The sequence below is a fragment of the Cupressus sempervirens genome, chromosome 1, assembly GCF_028749045.1.
Source record: "Cupressus sempervirens isolate cs-2001-9-10 chromosome 1, ASM2874904v1, whole genome shotgun sequence".
NCBI classification, from domain to species: Eukaryota; Viridiplantae; Streptophyta; class Pinopsida; order Cupressales; family Cupressaceae; genus Cupressus; species Cupressus sempervirens.
Genome location: NC_143118.1, coordinates 65,488,816 through 65,506,613, shown reverse-complemented (window position 1 = coordinate 65,506,613; position 17,798 = coordinate 65,488,816). Strand labels below are relative to the sequence as shown.

The 17,798-nt window shown below is 33.4% G+C and overlaps 1 pseudogene; it reads right to left on the bottom strand.

Annotated features, from left to right (window-relative positions):
* The window catches only part of LOC149576174 (receptor-like protein 4), a 35,313-nt pseudogene extending 18,012 nt beyond the window's left edge, over positions 1 to 17,301 (bottom strand).
* Positions 17,302 to 17,798: the final 497 nt, after the last annotated feature.

Here is a 17,798-nt window from a genome sequence, read left to right as displayed (position 1 = left end):
CGAATAATATTAGAAGAGAAAAACATAAGGAGCATGAAGAAAAAATACTATAGAATCAGACATCAAAAAAGATTAAAGAAACAATAATTAAAGAAGCAGAAGGAAGCTTATTAAAAGACAAAAATAAGAAAAAACAATGTAAAAGCATTACAGAGTTTAACAATACGAGGAAGCAAGAATCATCTTAATAAAAACATGATATTGGAATAAGCAATTGCAGCATGATACTATCTAATGCAGGGGCATCCGATGGTCAAGGCTATTGACTCAGATGTGGGTTTTAGTCGAGATTTACTTCCAGGGGTCATAACTTTTGACTCGGATGTGGGTTTTGGCTGAAATTTTATAGGTGGTTGTAGTAGAAGGAGTTATGTGGATTGTCAATTGAGCTTAGCTCAATAGGCGGCTGTTTTGACATTTTTTTGGGAGCCTAAAAACTCATCTTGACCTCTGAAACTAGATTTTAGTGTTTTTTCAATTTTTTTTAGAATTTTGTTTTTGTAATAAATCCAAAATTGTATCTTTGATTTCATTGATTAGTTGGTAATTCATCTTGCCTTAGTTGGGGGCTCTTCCTGGGAAAAAAATGGGATTCATAGGATGAGTTTTAAAAATAACCAAAAATGGAAATTTTTGTTTTTCCCAAAAATCTACCAAATATGGTAATTTTTGGATTTGTAATAAGTAGGTGTTTGTTTTCATTTTAGAGGAGAGTAGAGTTGTAGAACTTTTTTTAATGAAGAGCTATGTTATTCTAAAACACTTATCTTGTGTCAAATTCAAATTTACTGTTTTATGATATTGGGGATTCATCACTATTAGAACCTCTCAAATCAAAGATAAAGAATCAAGAAACCCAAAAAACAAAAAACAGTGAAGAATGTCAAGCATGGGATACTACTATTACAACAACATCATCATAACACTAGAGCAATGTCACAATCCAAAAAAAAAGCCTAAGAAGAGGAGTTATAAATTTTGGTAAACGTCAGCAAATGGGAAAGATCTATTTGAGGAGAGAGGGATAGAGGAAATATAGATATATGATAAAGGATCCCTTAATACCCATGGAAATAGAAACTTATATCAAAGAGTCAAATTTAGAGAATCAGGATAGCCATTCAGAAAATAACTAGATATGGGAAGAATTTGGGGTGATAGAGGACACAATTCAAACCAATAAAGAAGAAGATATTAAAGAAAAGGAACAAGTTTATGAAGAAAGTAAAGAACAAGACACAAAATAAAGAACATTAGTAGAAATGATTGTCAAAGAATTAATTCAAGAAGAAGAAAACAATAAAGAAGAAAAAAAATTAATCATTACAAACAATGAGCAGACATCCCTGGAAAATCTAGGCATATTCATTAATCATGAAGGATTCAAAACTTCTAAATGTGGCAAACAGAAAATGAAAAGAGGGAGGAAGTCACTTAAAGAATTAAGAGAGGAAATAGGACAAGCAACGGAACAAATAAAGATAAGTGAAATTCTAAATGCAAGGAAGGGGAAGATCCTTCCCACAGACCAATGAGATGTTAGCTTGTGGTGACTAGTCAAGGAAGTATTGTACACACTTCATAAATTTGTTGGGGCTCAGGATCTTGGGACCTATTTTATCAAGATTTTGGGCCAACATATAATTATTAATTATAACCCTGAAGTGGTAAAAATACTTCTATAAAAGGGCTTAGGATTAGGGATTGTTTCATAAGGTGATGTGAAAATTGGTTCTTGCGACAGTATTGAGCTGAAAGGGATTACAAATTGTAATCAGGTTGTAATTACTGGATCGTAATAATATTGGACTTTTTGTTTGGTGGATGTAGCCCAAGGATTGGGTGAACCACATTAAAATGTTGGTGCCTTGTGTTCTTTTCTGTGTGATCTATTATCTTCTAATATTGGTTATATTTGCATGTAATTGTTATTTCTGTCTATGGTTTAATCCTAACAAGTGGTATCAGAGAGAAGTTATTTTTCAATTATCCTCTACAAGGAAGTCTCACATTTGAGTGAGAGTCTGACGGTTGAGTGGGAGCAATGGAAAATGAGGGTAAGCTGAGGGTTGATAGGTTTAATGGGCAGAAATTCTAGTTATGGAAGATGCAAATGGAAGACTATCTTTATTAGAAGGATTTATGGAAGTCATTGAAAGGCAAAGTCAAGAATTAGGGATCTATGTCAAATGATGAATGGGATCTTTTGGACAGAAAGGAACTTGGAAGCATTTGATTATGCTTGGCACCATTGGTGGCATTTAATATTACAAAAGAAAAGACAACATAAGAGTTGATGAAAACCCTAGTGACACTGTATGAAAAGCCCTCTGCTTCAAACAAGGTATTTCTCATGAAGAGTTTATTTAATATGAAAATGGAAGAAGGTGGATTTTTTATAGATCATTTAAATGAGTTTAATACTATTACTAGTCAGTTATCTTCTGTGGGTATCAATTTTGATGAAGAAATTGTGGCTCTCTTGATTTTGTGTTCTTTGCCTGAAAGCTAGAATGGCTTGGTAATGGTTGTGAGTAATTATGTTCTTGGATCTAGTACCCTAAAATATGATGGTGTGATCGATGTTATTTTGAGTGAGGAAACTCGTAGGAAATCCTTAGGTGGATCTACGTCAAGAAGTGCTTTGAATTTACAAAGTCGAGGCAGAACAAGTGAGAGAGGAAGTAATTCTAGAAATCATGGGAAATCAAGAGGAAAGTCAAAGGGGAGGAGGTCTCAATTGAGAGGACTAAACAACTGCTAGTATTGTGGAAAACCAAGGCATAAAAAGAAAGATTGTTGGACTCGAAAGAAAAATGAAGGAGATAAACCACATGGAGACAAGGAGGCAAATGTGGTAAGTAACAAATCCGAAGAGGATGTTTTACTTCTGTCTTTAGAAAGTGTTGATGATTCATGGGTTTTAGATTCTAGTTCTTCATTTCATGCCACACCTCATAGAGGTTATTTCATTGATTATGTCCAAGGGGATTTTGGACTTGTTTATTTGAGGGATAATGAACCCTATCAAATTGTTGGAAAGGGAAAAGTTAAGATTAAGTTGCAGAATGGGAATCATTGGCTATTACATGAGGTAAGACATGTTCCAAGGCTAAGTAGGAATTTAATTTCAGCAGGGCAACTCGGTGATGAGGGTTGTGCAGTTACTTTCAATGATAAAAATTGGAAGGTTTCAAAAGGTTCCCTTGTAGTAGAAAAAGGTGTGAAAGTAGGCACCTTATATCTTTGTATAGGTCATATTATTCCTTCTACTTTAATTATTTCAAAGAAAAATTAATGTTTAGGAATAGTTGCTATAGTTGAGTAGGGAGAACAAATAGCTATTGTAAATTCTGATACAGCATTGTGGAACAATAGACTTGGCCACATGAGTGAGAGAGGTATGAAATTACTTCATTCAAAGAATGTTTTACCAGGTCTAAATGTGTTAATATGGATTTCTATAAAAGTTGTGTGTATGAAAAACAAAAGAGAGTGAGTTTTGTGAAGACTGGGAAGGAAAACAAAAAGGAGAAATTAGAGCTTGTGCATATAGATGTATAGGGACCGGCTCAGGTATCTTCCCTTGATGGCTCTCATTATTATGTTACATTTATTGATGATGCAAATAGAAAAGTATGGGTTTATTTCCTTAGACAAAAATCTGATGTATTTCAAACTTTTAAGAAATAGAAATGCTTGGTTGATAAATGAGACTAGTAAGAAATTAAAATATCTTAGATTTGATAATGGTGGTGAATATTACAGTCATGAATTTGAAGATTATTTCTCCACAAATGGTGTTCTTAGATAGAAAACTATTCCAAGGACTCCAAAGGAAAATGGAGTGGCTAAAAACATGAGCAGGACTATAATGGAGTGCACAAGGAGCATGAGGTTACATGTTGGGTTGCTCTTACACATGTTGGCAAAGGCTATCAATACTACTGTATATTTAATTAATAGAGGTCCCTCTACTCCTTTTGGTTGTGGTATTCTAGAGGAAGCATGGACTAGTAAGAAGGTGAGTTATTCTTTTCTCAAAACCTTCGGTTGTGAAGCATTTGCTCACATAGATTCTGAAAACAGAACCAAGCTAGAAGCTAAGTCAAAGAAATGTGTATTTTTTGGATATGGAATTAATGAATTTGGTTATAGGAAGAAGCAGGGATGTCATATTCAATGAGAAAGTGTTGTACAAAGATCTGTTGCAGCAACATGAGAAGAAAAAAATTGATTATGTAGTGTTGGATGATACTTCAAAAGCTGATGTTCCAACCATTCCTCATGATGTGCAACAGCCACAACAACAAATACTACACACATTGGTGAATGTTAGATGGTCAATAAGGTAAATTAGACCTCCAGAAAGATTTTCTCCCTCTTTGCATTCAATTTTACTTACTAATGTTGGTGAACCTTAATGTTATGATGGAGCTGTGCAAGTGGATACTAAGATTCAGTGGGAGTCTACAATGAAAGACAAAATGGACTCTTTGCTAAAGAATAAGACATTGGATTTATGCAAGTTGCTAATAGGTAAACGGGCTTTACAGAATAAGTGGGTTTATAGGTTAAAAGAAGAGGATGGAGGTAAGAAAAGATTTAAAGCTAGGTTAGTTGTGAAAGGATTTGCATAGAAAAAGGGCACTGATTTTGATGAGATATTTTCTCCTATTGTTAAGATGACTTCTATCTGTACTATTTTAAGTCTTGAGGCTATTGAATATTCTCATTTAGAGTAGCTTGATGTTAAAATAGCCTTCCTTCATGGTGATTTGGATGAAGAGATATATATGGCTCAGCCACAGGGTTTTGAGGTCAAAGGTAAGGAGAACTTAATGTGCAAATTGAAGAAAAGTTTATATGGATTGAAGCAAGTACCTTGGAAATGGTATTTGAAATTTGATAGTTTTATGCATGAGCATGGATATAATAGGTTTCATTCAGATCGTTGTGTTTATGTTAAGAGGTTGGATGATGACAGCTACATTATTTTATGTTTATATGTTGATGATATGCTTGTAGCTGGGTCTAACATGGATCATATTAAGGGGTTGAAATGTCAGTTAGCACATACATTTTCTATGAAGGATTTGGGAGCAGAAAAAAAAATCCTTGGTATGAAGATTTGCAGAGATAGGAAGAACAGAAAATTGACGTTATCTCAGGTTGATTATGTTGAGAAGGTGTTGCAAGTTTCTCTATGGAGAATGCTAAAGTTGTCAGCATACCTTTACCTGGTCATTTGAAGTTGACTAAGGAGATGTGTCCCAAGACACAAGTAGAGGAGGATAAGATTTCCAAGGTACCCTATGCTTCAGTTGTAGGAAGCTTGATGTATGTTATGGTATGCACTAGGCCAGATATTGCACATGCAGTGGGAGTCGTTAGCAAGCATATGAGTCATCCAAGAATTCAACATTGGAATGTGGTCAAATGGATTCTCAGATATTTGAGAGGAACATCCAATAAGTTTTTACACTTTGGAGGCTCTACTGCTGATTTACAGGGCTATTTTGACTCAAATTTGGTAGGGGATATTGATACCAGGCGGAATACTACAGGCTATGTCTTTACTATTCGTGGTGTAGCCGTGAGTTGGGTTTCTAGGTTATAGAAGGTTAATGCTTTATCCACTACAGAGGCAGAGTATGTAGCTACTAAAGAAGTAGCCAAGGAGATGATACAGCTTTAGTTCTTCTTGGAAGAACTGGGACACCCTCAAAAGGATAATTATTTGTTTATAGATAGTCAAAGTGTCATTCATCTTGCAAAGAATTCCAGTCTATATTCAAAGACCAAACACATACAATTGTGGTACCATTTCATTTGGTCAATTTTGGAGGATGGATAATTAAAGTTGGACAAGATACATACAGATGGAAATCTAGTAGACATGTTTACAAAGGTAGTAACAAGGGAGAAGTTGAACTCCTCTTCAGCTTTGGTTGGTCTTCTACACTAAACATGAATAAAAGAATAACAGAGTCCAAGGTGGTTTGATCTAGTGGGAGCCTCATGGAGTAGCGGCATAGCTATAGGATCAGTCTCCAAGTGGAAGATTGTTGTTTAGTGTAGAGCCTGATCATTCCCCAAGTGGGAGATTGTTAGTTTGTGGTGACTGATCAGGAAAGTATTGTACATACTTCATAAATTCTTTAGGGCTTAGGGCATCACCCCAAAAAAGAAAATTTGGGCCTTATTTTATTAGGATTTTGGGCCGACATGTAATTATTAATTATAACCCTAAAGTGGTAAATATACTTGTCTAAAAGGGCTTAGGGTTAGGGATTGTTTAATAAGGTGATGCAAAAATTGGTTCTTGCGGCGATATTGAGCTATAAGGGATTACGGATTGTAATCAGGTTGTAATTACTAGATCGTAATAATATTAGACTTTTTGTTTGGTGGAGATAGCCCAAGGATTGGGTGAACCATGTTAAATCTTGGTGTCTTGTGTTCTTTTCTATGTGATCTATTATTTTCTGATATTGGTTATATTTGATTGTAATTGTTATTTCTATCTATGGTTTAATCCTAACATGAGAATCACAACTTGGAATGCTAGGGGATTGAATGCCCCTAGCAAGAAATGCTTGCTAAAGCATAACCTTACACTATTTGAGTCAAAAATAATAATAATTCAAGAAATAAAATTGAATAAAGAGGAAGGAAATAAGTTAGAGTTGAAACTGGGTCACTAAAAAACAACCCTTAAGGAATCAAATGGGGCTAAAGGAGGAATAGGTATAATATAGAATCCTTAAAAAAAATTAAAAAATATAATAATCAAATATAACAACTTGATGGGATGTAGAGTTGCGGGTTTAAGGCATAATCTCCAAATAATACTTCTAAATGTATATGGACCCACCCAAACAGGAGATAAGAAAGATGTTTGGAATGAGATAAGTTTGTTTGTGGAAAATCACCCAAATGAAAACTTCATCATAGGTGGAGATTTTAACGCAATTCTTAAAAAAGAAAAGAAATATTGGGGATCATAGATGGCTTCACGGGAAACATTGGATTTCAAAGAATGGGTAGAGAAAAATGCATTAATATATATTCCTACCAACAATGGAATATTCATCTAGAATAACAGGGTAAATGACTTTAGCTTTATAGCTCTAAAAAACTTGATAGGTTCTTTGTTAAAGGAGAATTAAGCAATATAGTTCTGGAAATAAATGTAACAATCTTGTCACTAGCTGGCTCAAATCACTATCCTGTTAGTATAGACTTAAAAGAACCTAATAAACCAACCAGAAACCCATTTAAATGTGAGAAAATATGGTTCCTAGATAAGAACTTCATGGAAAATATTGAAAACTAGTAATAACAGCACAATACATAATAGAGTAATAAATAAAATTATGAGAATAAAAAATAAAGTAGGCAACATGGAATAAAATCCTACCAAGATAGCAGAGGTGTTTGTAGATTATTTCGAGAAAATCCTTAATAATTTTGAATCTTCTAACAGAATAGCTCAAGAAAAGATGTTAAAAGTTATCCCTAGAATAATCACAGAAAAAGACAACTTGTTTCTCAATAAACCCTTCACATTAGCATAAATCAAGTCAGCTCTCTTTAATATCAATTTAGATAGATCCTTTGGACTGGATGGGTTCCAAGCATTCTTCTTTTAGAAATGTTGGGGAATTTTAGGGGAGGACCTATGGAGGGCAGTAGAAGCATCTAGAAATGGAGTTTCACTCTTAACAGAAATTAATCATACCTTCTTAACTCTAATACCAAAAAACTTGTCTCAGAGGAACTTGGAGACTTTAGACTAATAGTGTTATGTAATACAGTCTATAAAATCTTGTCAAAATCTTTAGCAAAATGGTTTAAATTTTTTCTTCCCAAACTCATTTCGAAAGAAAAAATAGGATTTGTGCTAGGTAGATCCATTCTAGATGGTATAACAATCATTTAGGAAACCATTCACTCAACATCTAAGAATAAGGAAGCATGTATGCTTATAAAATTAGATATCCAAAAAGCATATGACATGGTGGATTGGAGATTCTTATGTATATTACTAGAAGCTTTTATTTTTTCACACCAATGGATCAACATCATTTTTAAATGTATATCAACACCCAAACTCTCACTCCTAATCAATGGTACACTGGAATATTTCTTCAGTATATCTAGAGATATTCGACGAGGGGACCCTATCTCACCTTTCCTATTCATAATTATGGCAGAAGCTTTTGGGAGAACTATAAAGAAAGCTCGATCAAAAGAAAACATTAGAGGAATAATGGTAACAAAAAAAATTCCCCAATATCACTCACCAACAATTTGCTGACAATACAATTTTACCAGGGGTTAGCACAAAGGAAGAAGCTAAAAATTTCAAATAAATAATATATGACTATACAAGAGCATAAGGGAAATAAGTAAATGTGGAAAAATTAGAAATTTCTTTATCAATGCTCCATTGGAAATGGAAGACTATATTTACAATAAGTTGGGATATAAGAAAAGATTATTCCCATGTAAGTATCTAGGAATCCATTTAGAGAAAGGAGAAAATAAGAATAAAGGATGGGAAAATGTCTTAGAAAGAAAAGACAAATAGGCAGAGGCCTAGAAGGGGAAATGGCTAACCAAAGTCAGTAGAGAAACAAAAATCAAAGCAATTCTATCAACTATCCAAATGTCATGTCTTCCACTACCTAAGAACATCAACAAAAAACTAAAAGGGAAGCTTAGAAATTTCTTTTGGAAGGGAACAAAAGAAAAAAAGAAATCAACATTAATCAAATGGGAAAAGATATGTAGACCAAAAGACTTAGGCAGATTAGGAATCAAGAACCTTAGTTGGAAAAATGAAGCACTAGGAGCTAAACAAGTTTGGCATATGTACCAAGAAAGAGATTGTAAATGGGCCAAATTTTATATAATAAATATCTAAATGTTAATGATCCCATGTCACTCTTGAGAACAAGGAACCCACCAAAAGGATTAGAGGCTTGGAATTTCATGCAAAAATGTCTCTCAATGACCTCTACATATGCTACTTGGGACTTAGGAAGAGGAGATGAAGCATAATTCTGGGAAGACTCATGGAACAAACACCCCCCTTTAGATAAACTAAATATATCAGCTAGCATCAAAAACATTCTCATGAATGAATAGAGGATAAAGGTAGCAAACTATATACAAAGCATAAAATTAAATAGAGAAGAAATCTGAAAGTGGAAATGTCTAGATAATATAGGACTATCATCTAAAGAAAAAGAGACCCTAGAGAAAATTTGAAAAGAGTATCAAGTTAATTATAAGACAGGAAAGACAAGATGATATGGGGAGCTTCAAAAGGTGGAACATATAGAGTAAAGAAAGGATACAATCTAATCGTCCACTCTCAAAGGCAAGAAAATGTAAACATGCCTTTGAGCCTCTCTTGGGACCCTGCTAGATTACCAAAGGCAGGCATCTTCTTATGGGTAGCAAAACAAAATAGAATCTTAATAGCTAACAGATTTAGGAAGATGAGGTACAAAGGCCCTTCAAGATGTAATCCATGCAAAAATAATTTGGAAATAGTAGAGCATTTATTTTACCAATGCCCCTTTGCTAAGGATTGTTCAAAGTGGCTTTGATGGAAACTTAATTGGACTACCCCCCTTCCTGGGGATCTGAATAGTCATCTATCTAAGTGGCCTAATGGAAGAAAATAAAAAATATATGGAAAAATATGGAACATATCTCTTACAATACTAATGTGGGAAATCTTGAAAGAAAGGAATAGACAAATATTTAATAATATAGAACTTAGCTATTATTTTATCCTCAACAAACTAGAAGGTAGCATAATAGAAGTTGTGAATAACCACTTAAGGAAGGCTGCCAAAGAAGAACATACCTTTAAAAAATGGAATGAAGAAATGAAAAATAAGTGGCATCACTTAATTAACCCTTCATTAGTCTACAACAAAAAAAACCAAAAATGCTAGAAACGAATGTAACTAGGAACTACCACCAATAGGATGGATGAAACTGAATTTTGGTGGAGCCTCAAGAGGAAACCTTGGAAAGGAAGGGATAGGTTGTATAATTAGATTAGATTATGGAGATTGGATCATCAAAAGAGCTAAGCCCTTGGGAATAAAAACTAACAACATAGCAGAACTAGAAGCACTCTGTGAGGGGCTAATACAAAGTCTAAAACTGAGGATTAAGAGAATTATTATCGAAGGGGACTCACAAATCATTTTGAATTCATTAAGAAAATTGAAATACCCAAATTGGGTCATAAATTCAAAATTTGAGAGCATTCTAAACCTTGTTGATAAGTTTGAAGAAATTAGGATGAAACATATATAGTGAGAAGGAAACGCAGAGGCTGACCATTTGGCCAATAAAGGAGTAGAAGGAGAGGATGTATTTCTCCTAGCATCTGAGACTCTTCTTAGTTAATTTTCATAACCCATAGTTTAATGAGGCAATCCATTTCCCCTTTTCTAAGTTTAAGCCCACTGGGATCATCTTTAAACTCTAACAAAAATATAGTAATATAAACATTACAAATCATGTAAATAGGTAAAATTACAATATAAACTGGTCCTAGAAATTATGTTTCATACTCTTAGCAAACACCACAATTTATAATGATGATCAGTAGGTAATGTATTGTATCATGTTCTTCTAGATATTTCTAAGGCCCCCAAGTTGACTATTTTCTATTTCACTCTAGGTTATTTTCTCTCAATTTTGACAAGTGCTTGCTTGGTGTTTTTGTGTCTTAGGTTGAGAATGGATTCTACCATCTTTTTGTATCATGTCCTAGAGGTATGCATGATGGAATTTAGGGGTAATGTCAAACTTGGGAGATGGAATAGGATATTGAATCATGTAGACAATATGACTAGGATTGTCATTAATTGAGTTATGGGTGAGAGGGTTTTTAACTATGATTTCACTTGGAGAACCAAAAAAAATGTCATAGGCTCCTTTATTGGGTGTTTGGTGAGGGCCAATGTAGGGAAATAGGAAATTATTCAACTATGCTAGAATTTTTTTTAACCAATCTGGCTTAAGGGTTTAGAACATGCAATCCTTTACATTGACGAAAAACTTAGGATTCCCTTACCTAAAGTCTACATTTCATATCCCCTTGGGAGACTAGAACTTGTCAAAGTTAAGAAGTGGTCTATAATGGTTATTCGAGACAACATTTTGTTCTATCAAAAGTGGCCTAAGATGGAAGCTGGTATTAACTTTTTGCTTTTTTGGAGAGGAACAATGGTAGACCAAGACAAGAATTGGATCCTATATTATCTTCAGACTTTTGATGCCTACATAGAGCCAAGAGTAGTTTTTGATGACATCAACCTTCTGGAATTTAGTTTGCCAAATCTATTCAAATCTAACAAGGAGAAAACTGTGTTTGTCTTTCCTCCAAGCTTGAGGGAAAAAGATCTGGATGAAGTAGACAACATCATCATGGTGACATGGAAATTTGGTGGGGAAATCTAATGGTGGGTCTCACCAAGTTGGGGGTTTGTTTGGGTCTCGTGCCCTGTTTTATAGTCAATTTTGGTTTTTATCTATAGTTTTGGTGATCTTCATCCCTTTGGTTTTTTGCTCTGTCGGTTTTTTGCTCTGTCGAGCCCTTTCATCAATGGTCTAGTTCCAGTTAGAGGGCTTCATTTTGAATGACCTTTGTACCTTTTCCTTCAAAGGTATCAGTATTTTTTGTCTACTCTCGGTCTAGTTATGTCTCAGTTCTTTATGTATATATGTATGAAGATGAATATAATATTAGATACACTTTTAGTTTTAGAAGTTTTATGTTAATAGTTCCTTTTTGGCATACTATTGATCTTAGCTTCTTTATTTATCTAAATAGACTCTTTGATAGATTGAGATCCTTGATTCATATTTTAATTTTCTTGTTGTTGGTAAGATTATGGAATTTTATCTTTAGTATAAGATTGATCATTTTGTTATGTTGTTCTAAATTAGTAAGGTCTGTAGAGATCCTAAGCCTTTCTCATTTCAATATTATCACTTTTTTCAATCTCCCTTCTAAAAGGAATCCATACCTGATTTAAACAAAGTTTCAAATTGGACAAAAAAGTTATTCAACAAAGCAATGATATTAACTAAAGGGATAGGATATTGTAAGATAACATTAACTACAAGTAAAAAATAACTAACACCTAATGTGGATGAAAAAGTTGTCTTTTACGATATGACATGAAGGTGCCTCATATTTTAAGCAAATCTAGCTAGAGATTGAGAGAGTTTACTCCTCTAAATCTTTTCTTTGATTATTGTAATTAAAATATTGGAACGTGAAGTAAAGGAAGGTGTGCCTGCCAAACTATCCAAAGAAGATTTGGATAAATTGTATAAAAGATCAAAAAATAGGAAAGTTTGAATAAAGAATCATTAAGATTACCATCAAATTATAAAAATTGGGGTATGCCCCTCTTAAGTATGTATCTATACAGGACCTCGGTCCTAGGCCAGCTTGGAGATTTTCTTCTTCGTTCTTTCCTACCAAAGCATGTTTGAATGGAGATTTTTGTGATTAATTTTATGTTATAAAATAATCAAAAGACTTCGGCCATTTAACGACAAAAAAAATTAAAAATTAGAAGATTTATTACATAAAAATATTATTCAATTATATTAATAACAAATTGAAATATATTAAATATAGATAAAATTATATATTAATAGTTTTTCATAACTAATTTATAAATTAAATTCATAAAATTTAATCAAAATATTTATAAAATAAATTAAACACTAAATATTAAAAAATCAAATATTATAATATATTAAAAGTATAATTAAACACAATTATGTAAATAGATATTTTTCACTATCTCAATAGTTAGAGTAGATTCGAGCCCAAGACCTCTCAATTAAGAGGCTCACAAATCACCATTGTGTTGTAAGCTTTTGCCTATTATTATAAGTTTCTAATTTCAATTGATTCATAATATTTATTTTCTAAATTATTAGAGTTTGTATGGTGATGTTCAAGTGAGTTTCATGATTAATCATATTTTTAGACATAATAAGCTTTGTATAAATTACATTATACATACATACATACATGCATATATATATATATATATATATATATATATATATATATATATATATATATATATATATATATATGTATATATGTATGTATGTATGTATATATGTATATTTCTTTTTGTAACATAAATTATTATATATAATCAATTTTCTATTAAATATGTTGATGCGCAAACAACTTGATTTTTAAAATGGCATGCTAATTGAATTTCAGTTCATATCTTTTGTTCTGGGGTTTTAAGTCAAGCCAAGTGTGAAAGTCTTGAGTCTGGGTCTAGATTGCCTATAAGATGGCCTTCCCTCTCATTATTACTTTGAGTTAACCTAATGCGGGAATCATATGAACAATGCATTAGTCAGAAGCTAAGTGATTAGGGTTTGGAGGGTTTGTTATGCATTATCCTGATGAGAAGATCTTGATGTTTTATTAATTCATATTTTCTTGTTCCTAATCATATTGAAGACAAAGATTCATGTAGTGAAGTAGTTCTTCATGAAAGCATTTCTAAATCTATTAGAGTTTCTAACTTCATGGTCAAAATTTTATATCTAAAGAAGGATACATTTAAAGAGATCACAAACATATACAAAACAAATGCAGTAAACAACATCGAAGACTAAGGTTAAAAGATTGATATACAAATCATGAGAATAAGTCTGAAGCAAGATTAGTTGAATGCAATACAAAGTGAGCACTCAAAAATGAAGAAATGGCAAAGGAACCAAGTCAAAGGTGGTATGACTCTTTTTGAAATGAAATCGATGGTTAATATTTAATCCGCATGTATATGTTGTAGAGTTGAAAATTCAATTGAATGAAAGAATGTGTGCTATTGGCTAGTTGAAAAGTCCAAATAATTTTCTTTCAGATCAGGTCCCATTCAAATATTAAATGAAAGTTGAATGCCTTTAGTCATTAGATCTTATTATATCCATGATCATCATTATGTCGCTATTAAAAGTTGTTTGATCATTATTCATAGCAACATAACAATAGAATGACACATGTCCTATGGGCCAACACATTTCATGAAGTGTAGTCAAAATCTAGTCACAAGGTCCCATGAAGTAAGGAAGGTCAACGTCAGATTCTCCTAGCAATGAAAAAGTGACAATTGTTTGCCACATTGTGTATAGCTGGAAAATGGACCCACAGTGCAAAACAAAACAATTGGTTAAGACCTTTTTCATCACTGTCAGATCAAAGAAGATCTACAGAGGTCATTATGTCATCATAGAAAGATGCCCATTTGATAATCTATGCAACAAAGCGATGTGAAGGCATGTGACTCAATGGGCCCATTACATTCTAATATTGTCAAACTCCCCAAGCAATGAATTACTGTCATTTGTCTACCACAGTGTACCTAGTTGGAAAGTGGATCTGGATCATGAAAGAAAGTGACTTCACATCATTTTATTGAAACCATCAAATCAGAAAAGGATCTATGTTTGTCACCATCTCACTATGTAAAGTTGCAAGGAAAATAATCTATGTGATAAAATGACGGAGGGACCAATGGAGGAAGTTATAAAAGAAGGTTGTAATGTTTTAGTCAGGATCATTAATTTAAGATCGATGGCCAAAGGTAAAAGATGCAGTGATCATTATAATATGAATTATATTAAATTGGCACCAAATAGAAGAATACAAAGAATTGAAGGTTTTTGCAAGATTTGTGAATTCGCATGAAGATGAACAGTCATCAAGTATTTTCAGAAATACCATGGATTTAGAATCGTCAATAGTGTAAGAATTTGCCTAAGGGAAAAATTCACCCAGGAACTAAGAACTCAAGCACAAGCACAACTGTAGACCAAAAATGGATAATGATCAATTAATCAGAGTATGTCTGAATACATTGCTCTGTTCAGAATGTGATGTGCAACACACTAGGAGTGTCTGTATATAAAGGCTTCTCAGGAAGCACCTAGAATGTCTCTAGAATCAACCAGAAGATAAGACAACTAAGCACCTTATCCAACATTCTAGATGAATGGATAAGAATGACAGAGTGTTATATGTGTGTAGAAGATTCTTGTGTTGTAGACAACATGTGCTTAAAAGAGATGCAGACCCCCTGTGATGTCATCATGACATCTCACAAGAGTGCACAAACTCCTAAGTGTCTCACAAATAAAATAATGCAAATTAAATAAATAATGCATTAACCTAAGTAAACTTAATTAAGTGTAATAAGTAAATGCTTATTTACACCAACACCCCCCCTTAAGTGCAACTTAGGGGAATGCACTTAAGTTCACAAAACTAGGATGAAGATACAGAATGGGTCCTAGCTACTAGGCCATGTTAGGTACCCATGTACATAATGAAGATGCAAATCTCTCATAAAGCAGAGAAAGAGGGAAAACCTCATGGGAAAAACCCTCCCCCAAAAAGAGAGATAAAAGGGATGCATGGATGGATGGAGTAATCAAGACACCCCCCCCCCCCCCCCCCCCCCCCATTATGACATACATCCATGTATATACAAGAAAGACTGGAGAAGGAAAAAACCTCCTATGAGGAAAAAGTCCCCCCCAAAAAGGAGAAGAAGGAGATAGGATAGTCCCCCCCCTTAAAAGTAGTATGCTGATCAATGAGAAATGCTCTGATACCATGTAAGAATTCGCCTAAGGGAAAAATTCACCCAAGAACTAAGAACTCAAGCACAAGCACAACTGTAGACCAAAATACATATGATCAATTAATCAGAGTATGTCTGAATACATTGCTCTATTCAGAATGTGATGTGCAACACACTAGGAGTGCCTGTATATAAAGGCCTCTCAGGAAGCACCTAGAATGTCTCTAGAAACAACCAGAAGATAAGACAACTAAGTACCTTATCCAACATTCTAGATGAATGGATAAGAATGATAGAGTGTCATATGTGTGTAGAAGATTCCTGTGTTGTAGACAACATGTGCTTAAAAGAGATGCAGACCCCTTGTGATGTCATCATGACATCTCACAAGAGTGCACAAACTCCTAATGTCTCACAAATAAAATAATGCAAATTAAATAAATAATGCATTAACCTAAGTAAACTTAAGTAAGTGTAATAAGTAAATACTTATTTACATCAACAAATAGAAGAGATACCATGTGCTCATATTATAATGCAGATTGGATAATTTCATATTTTATTCTTATTTTCTTTTCCATTATATGATTGTTGCTCTACCAAAATTAAGAAATGATAGAGAAATATAAATGTAATCTCATTTGACAATACAAAGGTAAGAAAACTTAATGGTGAATTGGTCTGTAATTCCATTTATCCTATTTTCTTGTCATGTTTTGTTTCCCATGCATAGATAGTTTTGCATCAAGAGCTAAAGGACAATTATATGTGATCATGTGATAATCAGGTGGATTCCATTTCATTTTGATATTTGCAGTATAGGTGATTCCATTTACTTTCTTCATATATGATTCTGCTTCCTCTCCTGTTCATTTCATTTCATATTATATTAGATAGTTTCATTGGGAATTGAAGGATAGATGTGTATGAATCTATTAGTAACTTTATGAATTCCATTTCATTCAAGTCTAGTAGTCAAATCAATTCCATTTTCCCTCATGTGCATTTATTCTTACATTCCTCTTTACATTTAGATTATTAACACTACATTTAGAATAGAAGTAAGAGTTAGGAATCTCAAGATAGTCTATTACAGTTATTCCATTGGGTGTGATATGTTGTCCAAATCTATTTTGCCTAAATTGTTTGTTCCTACAAACAATTTGGTTACCTTTTATTGCTCTCAGGTTAAGAGCTTATAATGTCAAGACTTCTGATCTCATAAAAACATATTCATTGCATATCTTTGCAAATCATAGGGAGTTGTACCTAGTCAATTTAGAGGGCAGTGATAGAATACATACACTGACCCATTTGTTGGTAAACATCCTTTTGTCTCTCTAAGCATTATGTATCAAAAAGTCAAGATTATAAAATCTAACAGGAGAACAAACTGTTAACCAACACAAATCCATGCCACTTATACACTTCAAATATTCTAAATGATAATCCAAATATCTTATGCCCACCTATTATAGACTAAGATATATTATTCCAATAAAAATGTGCTAGGTAAAATGAGCTAGTTCTTGCCACATTAACCGTTACCTTTCCCTCTAATTGCCACCCAAATAAATATGTACCTGTATACAAACATCCAAAACAAATCACCATGATTACCAATAGTCATTCTCTTTTGTTTATTTTTTAGTTTTCCTCATTCCTAATTGGTTCATTTGTGCAAAAAATACCATTTTTGGGGCTAGTGGCTATTAGAGGTCTTAGTGGTAGCTATTGGGTGAACATTTTAAAATGACATTTTTTGACCACCTTGCACTCTACAAGCTCTACAGAGAGCTCAATAAATGTGGGAAAGCTGAAAGGTTTCTTTAAGCTCATCTACTAAGGTTCAACAAAAAATCAACAAATTTTGACATATGGATTAAAAGTTGTAGGTGTGCCAAACTAGCGTGAGTAGCTACTCTATAAGGCCTTTATTGTTGTGTCTCACTTAGCTTTCACTGGCTTGCTCAGTCTTCACTACGTGCGGTCCTTACTACATTTTCCTTCTTCAACTTTCTCGACCATAACTATCGCTCAGCTAATACTATTTGCTCAGCTACCTCTTAAGTTCCTTAATATTTTGCTTCATTAGCCTTCATTGATCGACCTCAACTCAGTAGGTTT